This window comes from Canis lupus, chromosome 7 (genome assembly GCF_048164855.1).
Source record: "Canis lupus baileyi chromosome 7, mCanLup2.hap1, whole genome shotgun sequence".
Lineage (NCBI taxonomy): Eukaryota > Metazoa > Chordata > Mammalia > Carnivora > Canidae > Canis > Canis lupus.
Genome location: NC_132844.1, coordinates 63,458,573 through 63,471,215, shown reverse-complemented (window position 1 = coordinate 63,471,215; position 12,643 = coordinate 63,458,573). Strand labels below are relative to the sequence as shown.

The following is a 12,643-nucleotide window of genomic DNA, read 5'->3' as shown; positions in this document are numbered from 1 at the left end:
AATAAACTTTTCCTAACAACAGCTAGCCCCCTCAAGGTCCTAGAAACCTTATTTCCAAATTACCTTGGAGGCTTACACTGTCCCTAACTCCCTCCCAGCTTGAAAGTATATAAACAATCACTGCTCACAGCCCCAGTGCCGCTCTTTCTGCCCACAGGTCCTGTCCCCCTGCTTTAATTAAACGCCCTTTTTTTTTTTTGCAATGACGACGTCTTATCTCAAGAACTCTTTCTTCAGAGCCGTCAGCTCTGAACCCCAACATTTCTACATCAGTAGATGGGTGATATCTGGCTAAGTTTAGGGGTAAAATTCTGGCCTTCCCCACCCTCAACCGCCAACCATCTGCGTCTTTCTTAACACTGGCCCCAAATGGCTGGAGTAGGAGAGATGAAGACGCAAACCAGGGATGCTGCATCTTTCTGGCTCTTTCCCTAGCTCAGTTGAGGAAAAGGACTTTTCATTGTCAATGCTTTTCCACTGGCCACTGGAGTCTGGTCACATTAGTGTTTTACATCTGAGCCATAAACCAGCAAATTACCTGTGGGGTTGTTTTAGCTAGGACTCTTGCTTGCTGATGACATTTCCCCTGGTGATAGGTACCAGTTGGAATTCTCCCAGGTGATTGCTATTATCACATTATCAGGAGTTTATCTTGGGAGCATTTGGGTTTTGCTGTTTTAATAACCAAGCCCTGGAGCCTGTGTTGTGGGGTAAAATGTTTAGTCTGATGAAGAGAACTGGTGGGTCCAGCAGCATCATCTCCCACAGCTTGGGCCAGAGCTTATTTAAGAGAGCAAAAGTAAAAGGTGCAAGAGGAGCATTTGCTTAATTGGCCATAGATTTTCTTGGCAATAATTTGAAGCAAGATAAGGGACCTCTTCAAGGTCATGTGTCTGGGCATGGCCAGGTGAGGAAAGGGACTAAGGAAATTCTGGGTGGTTGCCTTTTTAAATGAGTTGCTGATTTCCCTAGTCCTCTCATCTGTCAGTTGATGAACATCTGTTGTTTAACTGATACTTCCTGCCCAGCTGTCCTGGCTCTCAGTCTGGACCAGTAGTGTCTATTTGAAGGCAAAGATGGAGGGCCTGCCCTACTGTCGGGGATACCAAAGGCATTGGACCCAGCCCCCCAAGGCCATGAACCTGCTCCAAGGTTGGGGATTCACTATGAAGCTTGGAGATAGAACAGGTCACTTCTGGAAAGTGCACTGGGCAGCTGTATGTGTCCCAGCTTACACACCACCAGGCTGCTTCCCTGGCCTGGTCTTCTTCTTTTTTTTTTTTTTTTTAATTTATTTATGATAGTCACACAGAGAGAGAGGCAGAGACATAGGCAGAGGGAGAAACAGGCTCCATGTACCGGGAGCCCGATGTGGGATTCGATCCCGGGTCTCCAGGATCGTGCCCTGGGCCAAAGGCAGGCGCCAAACCGCTGAGCCACCCAGGGATCCCCCTGGCCTGGTATTTACTCTAGTCCCAACCTTGTGGTCTGCTGGAGCAGACCCCGTGATTCCTCAGATTTGGCCCAAAGCTGATTTCATAGAGTGGACAGGAGTCTCAGAGATCTTTGAGTCCAGCGCTCCTTTCTCAGATGAAGTTGGGGCCCATGAAAGCATCCATATCTCTGTGCCCTGTTGTGTCCATCCCTGCCTTACGATGTTGTCCTGCAGGGCTGTGAGCTACTGGGCTCCTTCATTCCCATAAGAGAGCTCCATGAAGCTGTGGCCCGCATTCGAATTGGGGTTTAGCACTGGACTCAACACTCCACAATTGTTCAAAATGTGCTGGAATGAATGAATGAATGAATGAATGAATGAAGTGATTTGCCCAAGGATCCCATAGCTGGTGGTGACAGAGCCAGGATGCCCAGCTTTAGCTCCAGTTTAGCATTCCTTACACTGTTCCACCCTGTCTCCCAAGAGGTAGAGCATCTGGCCCCAGACTGCTGGAGTTTGGGTCCTGGTTTATTTCCTAACTGTGAGGTGGCCACAGACACATGCCTCTCAGATTCCCCTTCAAGAAGGGATCGGCCACTCAGCCTCAAGGAGGGCAGTTAGCGGACAGCCTCGGGCTATAGCACCCTCAGGATCCACCTGAGCTCTGGAGTCCAGGCCAGCTCCCCATAGACCATGGCAGGGTTCTGGGCCTGGCCATATCTGCCCAGAGCCAGAGACCTCTAGCAGGCCATTCTGGAACTCTCCAGTGGGTGGCTGAGACACCATGATTGTGTGTGGTGGTTGGAGGCACTTCTGCCCCCTTTTATATTTGTCATGGGCATTACTTCTAATAAACCCCAGTAAATCATAATGTCTGCTTCCCAGACGACCCGACTGACAAGCTATGTGACCTGGGACAAGTTACCACTCTGGCCTTCATTGCTCTCATTTGTCAGTGGGAACTCATGGCCATACCGGCCTCGTGGGGTGGTTGTGAAGAGTAACTGAATCCATGTGGCACCTGACCCACATAAGCACCAGGACACACTAGCCAGTGTTATTACTCAAGAATCCTATCTTGCCCATGGATTTCAGTTGCAGGGTATCTTGCATCCAGGTGAAGGAACTAGAGAAGGATGTAGTCTTGGGACTGATTCAAACATGTTTTCTGGATGCATCTGAAAAGTAAGGTTATAGAAATGCCAACTGCGGTTCCTTTTCCTGGGCAGCACCCAAGGGAGGCTAGCAGGGGGCAGGGGCTGGGGGCCAGGACTGAGCAGAGGCTGTCCCTCTCCTGGGAAGTCCGGTTCTGAAGGTCAGGAAGGCCCATCACGTGCCCAGCTTTAGAGGCTGAGCCAGGACCCTCCACCTGCTCACAGCCTAGTTCCCTCTGGGAAAGTTTGTGAAGGAACTGAGGGGCTACATTTGGTGCCTCCTTGAGCTCCATTCTCCTCTCCTGTATACCCTTGACCACTTCCCTACCTCAGCTTAGGTCCTCAACTGCTCTGAGTGACCCTTGCAGCTTAAGACATTGGCTCTTTTAAAAACCAGAGAGTTGGGATCCCTGGGTGGCGCAGCGGTTTGGCGCCTGCCTTTGGCCCAGGGCGTGATCCTGGAGACCCAGGATCGAATCCCACATCGGGCTCCCGGTGCATGGGGCCTGCTTCTCCCTCTGCCTATGTCTCTGCCTCTCTCTCTCTCTGACTATCATAAATTTAAAAAAAAAAAAAAAAAAAACCAGAGAGTTCTAACCCAGCCCTGCCTCAGCAGCAAGCCACACCTTTGTCTGTTGCTAGAATCAATTCTGCTTGTGTTAGCAAAGGTGTGGAGGTAGATAAGGTGAGACTCATCATCTGGCTCTGCCGTTCTATGTCAAGAGTCTGCAAACTCTTTCTCTAAAGATCTAGACAATAAATTGTTTTACAGGTTGTAAGGTCTCTGTCACAACACTCTACCCTGATAGCACAAAAGCAGACAATATGCAAAAAACAAACAAACAAACAAACAAACAAAAAAAAACCATGGCTGTGTTCTAAGAAAACTATCTATGAACACATGTCCTTTGGCTCAAGGCCAACTCCTGTTCTATGTCACAAATATGATACTACCCTGGAGAAACTAGTTCCATCACCTGGACCATAGTGATATTACGGGAGGAAAGTAGAGAGAACACACAACAAATTTGGGTCAATGGGCTGTGAGATGTTTGCCCGAAGCTTCTCCAAAGGAACTTTCTCTTCTTTTGCAGGGACCTCTTCCCAGGAAGAAGCTGTGTGTCCAGGTGGTAGCACAGCCACTATTGTGGTGATGGTAGTGGGCAGGGAAGGGTGGTGGCCAGAAGAGAAAACTGACCCAGGAGTATAGCAAAGCCAAGAGAATGGCAAAAAAAAAATGGGCTTGACATCCTGATGCCACCGGGGAATCCCTGGAACAAACCATACCTGAAGCTAGCAAGACTCTGTCTGAACTTTTCAATAATTAATTCATTCAATTATGTTACCTAAGGCGAAGCTAAGTGGTCTGTCACTTACAATAAAAAGAATTTTAACAGATGCAATCAGAGAACTCAGGAAAAGAAGGAATGCTCTCTCCCCTGCTAGGTCACAAAGATGCCTGTCTATTCCCCACACCCACATTCTCACAGATGGAAGGAGGAAGTAGGGGCTGACGTGCAACAGGACCAGAAAAAACTCTGCGCTGCTCAGTCTGGCATCCAGAGTGAGTCAAGGGTTAAACAGATCTATTCTAGCACTTCCGAATCTTTGGCCCTCTGGCCCCAGCTCAAAGGGCCCAGCTCCCCCACCCCTTTGCTCAGTTTCAGCTCCCAAAATGTCATGCAAATTATTGTACTGCAGCCTTTGACAGGTCCTGCTGAGTTAACACAGTTGGCTGCAGAACCCCTTCAAAGGAGGATTGTCTCAATCAAAAGGAGAAAGTCTCCGAGGCCAATTAGGCCCTGCATTATTTGACTGAAGTGTGCCAGATTAATCGCAATTATTAATTACAGGCGACAGAGGGCAGAAATGTAATTATCAACACCTTCTCTATGTGGGAGGTGGCCATGGGCAGTGGCAATCTGAGACCCTGATTAAAGATAATGGAGGTCACCCTTCAAGGTGAGGCTGGGTGAGGGGGTCATTCTGCAGGCCAGGGGTGTGGGGAATCATGGGCCCTACTCAGCGCTGCCAGTCACCCTCGCCCTGAAGGCGGTCCAAAGCAGTTCAAATTCTGGCCTGGGCTCTGTGTGGAGAAGGTGCTGGTAGTCAAGGCGGGACTCGGCTGTGGTCCTAGCTCTGCCCTATTGTACCAGGTGAGCCCCCACTAATCATCTGATCTGGAATTCAATCTCTGGTCTGTTAGTGAGGGGTTGTTCTGGAATTAGCATTTCTCAAAACAGGGTGCTATTGGCACGTGGGGTTGGTCAGTTCTTCCCATGTAGGACCAATTCCACACATTGCCCAAGGGACATATTGACTTAGAACACCTCCTGCCCACCCCAGATGCTGTGACAACCCCAAACCACACACCCATCTCTCAACATGTCCCCTAGGGAGACAGTAGCCCCCCGGACTGAGAACCCCCATCTGATAGCCTTCCTGGAGATCTGGGTGGCCTCCCTCTGCCTCAGTGTCCTCATCTGAGAAATGGGGATCACAATGTGCCTTCTTCATTGGGTGACGGAGTTTCAATAAGATATCCCTGGTAAAAATGAAGGATAGTGCCGGGCACACAGGCAATATGAGAGTTGTTACCCGGTTGGTATGATATACGGGGGGCCCCCTCCAAGTATTTACTATCTAACTTCAACCCTGATGAGTCCATGCCATTATTCCAATTTTAGAGATGGAGGGACTGAGAAGCTGAAAGGTTAAAATAACTTGTCAGATTTCAACAGTAGGTCAGTGACTTCTTAGCCTGGCCGCTTCATGGCCTGTTTGTGGGGGACGTGACAAGCAGGCACTTACTGATTCCTTGTCATCAGTTGTCTGGGCTGTGGAGGTGGAGAAAAGGCAGGACGGTGGCCAGGGTACTGGGGTGATTACTGTCAGCTTGGAGACAGACCGGAAATGAGGGCCTACCTGAGACAGCCCGGCCGCACACTTCTCGGTTATCCCGTCTATAAATCCCAACTTGGGGTTGAGGAGGTCTTCCCTTCACTGGCTTGACTACGATGGTGCCTAAGAGCAGGAAATGAGGGCTGAAGTCCAGGCCCAGGTCTGTAATGGCAAGGCTGTAATGGCAAAGGAATTCATGGTGTGTTGTCCAGAGCGGGCTGCTCCTGGGGCGGCTGCAGGAGGGAAGCCCTGGCAGGATGCTTCTCCTTATTGCTGGGGGCACCAGAAGGAGCTGAGGAGGGTGAAACGGGCCACAGCGTTCTTAGGTGCAGACATTCAGAGCTCAGACAGGGTATCACAGAGAAGCCACAGAAAGTTTAAGGACACCTCAGGGGATGGGAGTCAGCCACTTCTCTGTCACCTTCCACTCCTCACTGTGGTCTACAAGGCCCAGTGACATCTCCATAGTACCCACTCCAACCTCTCTGATGTCATTTTGTGCCACTAGGCCCAGACACACTGACCTTTCTGCTCCTCTTTCCTACCTCAGGGCCTTTGTACTTACAGTCAGCAGGGCCTGGAATGATTTTCACCTGGACCTTCCTATGTCTGGCTGCTTCTTACTATTTGATCTCAGCAGGAGCCCCTATTCAGACAGGCCTTCCCAAACCACAGCTGAGATAGCCATGCAACCCTGAGCTACACCAGGGACTTTTATTTTCTTCTTAGCTGTTATCATTGCTTAATGTTGTTTATTATTTATCAATATAATATTTTGAGTTCCTTAACAGGGTCTGCCATTTAATAAGTCCTCAGTGAACATCAAATAAATGAAGAATGGAGACATACTTCTGATGTTAGCAAATACTCTAAGGAAGAAGACACAGCCCTGCCCTCCGGGAGCCCCAGGCTGGGGGCGGGGGAAGACATAGCCCTGCTCTCAGGAAGCCCCAGTGTGAAGGGACACACAGTTATTTCTCTTTAAACAATAGTTTATCAGCAAATACTAACCAAACACATAAACCCTGAAGGAAGTCAGTCCATGGAGGATTTCCCATAGGAAGCTGCCTCTTAAAACCAGTGACACCACATCTCTGACACATCAAAGGGGTGTCTTTTCTTTCTTTTAAAGAATTTATTTATATCAAAGGATTTTCTGCCTAGACCATCCCTCTAAATCAGAGCCAAAATGATCATGATCAGATGTGGGTAATGAGTGTAATTAGTGACAAACCCCACAAATCCCCCTCTACTGAACCAGACACACCTACCTGACCACTCCTTTAGGCAGTGTAAATACTTATTTACCTCTTGATTGGAGAAAAGACTAGCCACAGACCATTCTTTCTCTCTGCTTGGAACCCCTCCCCTCTTCACCACCTTCTCATGTCCTTTCTTCCATCCTGCCTATATAGAAGCTAGTCCTACTGCAGTGTACAACTCACATTGCAGTCTGCGAGTGTACAACCTATACAACTATATGCAGCAGCCCTGATAAATTTCTAGAGTCTCAGGACTAAAAGAGACTTCAGAAAGCCTAGAGCAGAGTTTCTCAATTTTAGGGTGAAGACAGGGGCTGGGCAGATAAAGACAAGCCAAAATGGTACTGGTCTCAAAGAGCCCACTCTTGTGAGGACAACAGTCTGGTACATGGGTTCAAAGGGGTTTTGCCCATCGTGAGCCTAGTGGGTCCTTCCCACCCCAAGGTAGGTAAATCCTTCTAGATCAAACATTTGTTTAGATCAACCTAATTCTTTGAGAAGCTGTTGGGTCTCTTAGTGGTGACAGAACTTTTCCAAGGTTATGGATTGGCACCTTAATGAAATGGTTGAAATGTGAACCCATAGCTTTTGAGTTCCCTGAGCAGCAAAATGATCTGTCTACTGCATCTCTTCTACCCTCTAAGTCCCTGTTAAAATGCCCTCCTTTCCCTCCCTTCAGCGCACTCTCCATTCTGTGTACTCCATTCTGGTTTCAGATTGAGTACATGCCATGCTTTGGGGTCTTCCTAAGGAAGCCATACAGTCAAGCTGTGACACTAATCATTTTGTCCACTTCAAAGTGGGGACTTTGTAAGGGTTAGTAATAGGGTGAAGAGCAATTCTAGGGGTGATGGGGAATACCCCCCTACTAGATGATAGAGTAAAAATAGAGATCTCAGACACATTTGGATAGCAATTGTAGCTCTGCCCCATGCCGTGGGCATGACCTTGGGCAGTTTATTCAGCCATTCTGGGTTCCAGGTTTGATAACAGTAAGAGGAGGTGAAAATAAGCCTTTCTTTCCCCCACCCCCTTCCGCCAGTGTAGTGAGGATTACATAAGGTAATTTATGTAAAGGGCCTAGTTTGGCACCAGCCACAAAGGCTCACACCATGGCTTTGCCTGTCCCTCTAAAAGCTCCCTCTTCCCTGAAAGCCCTTCGCAGCCTGTGTTCTGCGTGTACATTATGGCTCTTCCCTGTGGAAACCGTTTAAAGGCAGGGACTGTTACTGGGAAGAGATAAAATCCTTGGCACAGCTCAGCCATTACCAGAGATGTTTAACCAGCCCGCATTCACAGGCAGGAGGACACGCATGAAAGCATTTTATCTTCCTCCCACAAGGGGAGCGCAGAGCCCCGTGCCAAGCCGAGATGAAGGCTTGATTTTTCTAAGTAGATGTTTAGGATTCTATGGATGCTTTACTAACTCCCAGTCAAATCACGACATCAAGGAAAGAAAAACCCCATTTTCTGCTAAGATGTCGAAATGGCCCTTTCCAATTAGGCAGTGGGCTTTGGGAGGGGGAGCCCAGGCAGGCAGCGCAGAGCTGCGTCTGCCCATCTGTGTGTTCTAGGGTCTGTGAGCCCCTCAGAGCTGACACTGCACGTTCTGAGTGAAGGGCGGGCTTCCAAGTGATGTCTTGTCCTCTGTGTTGCCCATTAGGTTAGGCCCCTGCTTGTCTCTAGGAGGGGGTGTAAGATTGTTAATTACTAGTCGGTTACATGTTTTGGTTGGTCTAATCATCTACTTTGAATTAGCAAAGTCCAAGACTCTCATAAAATTGCCCACAAGATGCAAGTATGTGCAAACAACACCATCTATCTAGAACTCTCCAACCCCTGGCTCTCCGCAGCACCTCATTTACCAAGAAAGCATAGATTCACCTTTTAAGACTCAGCTCAAGGGTGGCTAATGATAGCAATAACAACAAACATCTGTATGGCCTTTATTCTGCTGGTCACTGCTCTAATTGCTTTCCATGTACTAACTCATTTCATCTTTTTTTGTATCTATAGTGGCTCAAACGATGGCCACAGATTCCTTCTACTCCTCCTGTTGGAGAGGTGGGGTGTATGGTCTCTTGCCTTGAATCTGGGCAGGCCCCAGGTCTGCTTTGACAATAGAATGTGATAGAAGTGATGCTGTGCCAGGTTCTAGATCAAGCCTGAAGATCCTAGCAGCTTTCACTTCCATCTCTTGGCACAGTCTCTTTGGGAGCCCTCGGCTACCACGTAAGGAGTATGATTAGCCTAAACTGGTCGTGATGGAGTGGGCACCTCTGAATGCTATCATCCAACATCCCAGCTAGATCCAGCCTTCCAGTCATCCCAGAGGAAATCCAAGACATTTGAGACCCTCCAGGCCAGCTGAATAAACTTTGAATGACCTCAGCTGACACCACGTGGAGCAAAAGCATCAAACAGCCAAACTCTGCTTAAGTACCTGACCCACCTAAGTCTTGAGATATAATAAGATGGCTGGAGTACTTTGTTACAGAGCAGTAGGTAACCAGCACCTACTGAGCTAAGTACAATGGGATACCATTTGACAGTTGAGAAGACAGACACAGAGAAGTCAAGTAATTTGCCTAAGCTCTTATAGCTATCAAGTGGTGGGGCCAGGATTTGAAACCCAGACAGCCCATCCCCAAAGCCTGTGCTCCCTCCTCTTCTCTGAGCCCTGTATTAACTGTTCTCCCAGTTATCCTAACACCTCTTGAGCTTACTCATGGGGAAATCTACTACCCTACTAGATGCAAAGTCTGCTCAAGCCACACACATACTGAGTCCTGGTATAATTGTACCATCATCAGCACAGAGGAATAATGCTCAGTGTTTGCTGGAAGAGTGGAGGGGAATGGATTAATGGCTGGCTGGCTGGATGAATGGATGGACTTCAATGGGATAGAGCCTGAAAGATGTGGAGGAACTAGAACCATTTGGGATATAGGCTTATTAGAGGTACCAGTAAGGATCAGTATGAGGGAAGCAGAGGGCCCCAAAGGTAAGGAGAGCCACACCACACACACAGGGAGCAAAGGTCCCCTTTGCTAATCATGTGGTTCTTCCCCAGTGCCCTTTCCTCTCCAAGGCCTCGTGAAGAGTCACTCTTTGCAAGTAAGGATTGATTTTGAAGAGCAACTTCTATTTTAGTATTATATGTTTAATCTTTAATCTTTTTTTTTTTTTAAGTAGGCTCCACACTGGGCGTAGAGCCTGATGCAGGGCCTGAACTCATGACCCTTAGATTAAGACCTGAGCCGAGATCATCAGTCAGATGCTTAAATGACTGAGCCACCCAGGTGCCCCACTCCCCACCACCTGCCTTCCTTTTTTAGGCACAGTCTTCACAAGGACCAAAAACAGAGTTACTGAGAAATAGACATGTCAGGAACCATCTAGTCACTATGTGAACACTAATTTTTCCTCTGAATTTCCAAGCAAAAAAGGAAAATACACTGTAGTTAAGGGTTCTGATTTGGGGGAGTTTGGCTGATCTTTTAGAACCAGAAACAGTGACCCCAATAACTACAGGTACAAAAGGGTCATCTCTTACTCTTAGGAAGGAGCCCCTCCAGACACATGTAGCCCACATTGTCATCATCAGTCCACCTCGAATGCAATGATGCTTATCCTTGGCTCTGTCATTGTCAAACGGACATTATCCTGAGATCATTCACCTCTCATCCTCAGTTCTGGATGTCTTGTGCTTCTGGCCAGAGTAGTCAGCACCCTCAAGAGCCTCTAAACCTCTGGACCCTTCTAGAGAAACAAGTCTCTGGGCCCTTCCACCAGCATTTTTCTCTTTAAAATTCCAGGAAAAAAAAAAAAAAGGATTTTGATTATCTTGTTCAAGAGTATTTTCCCAGAAAGAATAGTCACTCCAAACCCCAATGGAAATTTCCATTGGGACCTTTTTTTTTTTTTTCCTGTAACCCCTTACACAGAGCAGCATTAAACTTACAGGATATAATTCCTGAGATACCCATGATTAGCTTCTAGTTCATAGAAGCAGGTATAAAGAGGCCAACAGGCCAGAAGATAGAACTTCTTCAGCAAAAGGCATGGGTTCTGTTTAGAGTTCAGAAAGAGTGATTTGTCATCTCAAGTGGGATTTATTGCACAGATGTTCTTACAGACGGTGTGGTTACACAATGGTTGAGCCAGAGATATTCACTTTCTCATTAACCCCATGAGAGTGACCAGCAGCTTCTGAGCTACAAGAGAGGGCAATAGGGACATCAATGCACACTGATCCCTCCACCCTGCCCTGCCTCCCACCAGCTTCTACCACCCTGCCTTGCTCAAGGCAGATGAATACTCAACTGACCTAAGGAAAATGCTAATCCCAAGCCAAATTCACTCTGCTAGTTCTACTCCCTGCCACCTTCCACCTACACACACACACACACACACACACACACACCTACACACACACTCAATTCTCCAGTCTCTGTTCAGAGAAGCAATTCACTTTACTACCACCTTGAGCATAATATGAATCACTAAACAAAAGCTATCAGACACAGACAAACCTTAAGATAAATTATTTTTGGAATGCTGTCTTTTCTTTTTAATACATTTATTTTTATTGGTGTTTAATTTGCCAACATATAGAATAACACCCAGTGCCCATCCCATCAGTGCCCCCCTCAGTGCCCATCACCCAGTCACCCCCACCCCCCACCCACCTCCCCTTCCACCACCCCTAGTTCGTTTCCCAGAGTTAGGAGTCTCTCATGTTCTGTCTCCCTTTTTAATATTTCCCACTCATTTTGAAGCACCCAAAGGCAAGCTTCTCTAATGTTAGTGAGGATGTGGAAAAAGCCTCACAGGGCCATTGGCTATTCTCTGACCACTTCCCTTTCTATCCCTGTCTCTAGATGTTTGCACTTGCTGTTCCCTCCACCTGGAACACTGTCTTCTGACTGCCATCTCTTCCTGGCATATTATCATCTATCCTTTCAGGTCCAGACATTCCTGACCCCCCACACCCCTGAGGAAGGAGTCCCCTGAGGCCAGGGCCTCCACCTCTCATCTCACTGTGTCACCTTGTGGTTATCAGTGTAGGCTCTGGAGCCATGGCGTGGGCTCAACTTATGACTGCTACTTACTAGTTGTGGGACTTTGCACAAGTTACTAAGTCTCTGTGCTTCAGATTCCCCCTCCATGATAACCACGTCTACCTGAATGAATGTTACCTGTTGTCATCATCACTATCCCTTGGGAGCTGCAAGCACAGGGCTGGGCAAACAAAGGAGCTCAGATTGACTCCTAAACTGAACTATGAAAATAAGGGACTGGCCTCAGTCTGCCGGGAAAGTGAGGGCATAGAGACAATAATGCAATAGGGACAGCTCCAAGAGAAATATGGGGACCTAGGGAGGAAGTTGGGGTTGGATGGCCTACCTAATACATCCTGATTGTCTCTACCAGGCCCTAAAATTTTTCTCAGCACCAACCCCCATCACCTTCTTTGGACTCAGAGACCATCTGACTTGAAAGGAGTCTCAGATCTTCTCTCCAGGGTGCCATAGGCAGTGGTGGGCTGGAAGATGTTAAAAATCAGCTCTCTGGAAAAACAAAGAAGCAATCATGATTAGTAAGTATTGTTTGCCAATTTCTCTGGTGTAAATACTCCCAACCATGGCTGATTGCAAACTACCAACATGCTGTCATTGAATGCAGAGTTCAGAAGAGATGCCCGGTAGCACTCCATTTTATACTATTTCCACTAGATGCCTACAACAGATGTAAATAATCTGAAGAGTACAGATCATAGTAGAATATGGCTAAATAATTAGGAAACGATGTGTTTTGAATATTTCTTGCTTTTCTTTTTGATATAATATTTTATATATTATTTAATAATATTCTTTAACATATTTGAT

General features: G+C 47.3%; 1 long non-coding RNA gene across 2 annotated transcripts in view; it reads right to left on the bottom strand.

Moving 5' to 3' along the window:
* Positions 1–2,392: 2,392 nt before the first annotated feature.
* Positions 2,393–12,643, bottom strand: part of LOC140637068 (uncharacterized) — a 33,634-nt gene continuing 23,383 nt past the window's right edge. The window contains exons 2-4 of one of the 2 annotated variants that reach the window (XR_012034306.1): positions 12,162–12,325; positions 5,515–5,666; positions 2,393–2,613 (exon numbers count right to left, since the gene is read on the bottom strand). This is a non-coding gene — a long non-coding RNA (uncharacterized lncRNA). The remainder of the gene's footprint in view (positions 2,614–5,514; positions 5,667–12,161; positions 12,326–12,643) is intronic. The other variant, XR_012034305.1, reaches the window with a different exon arrangement.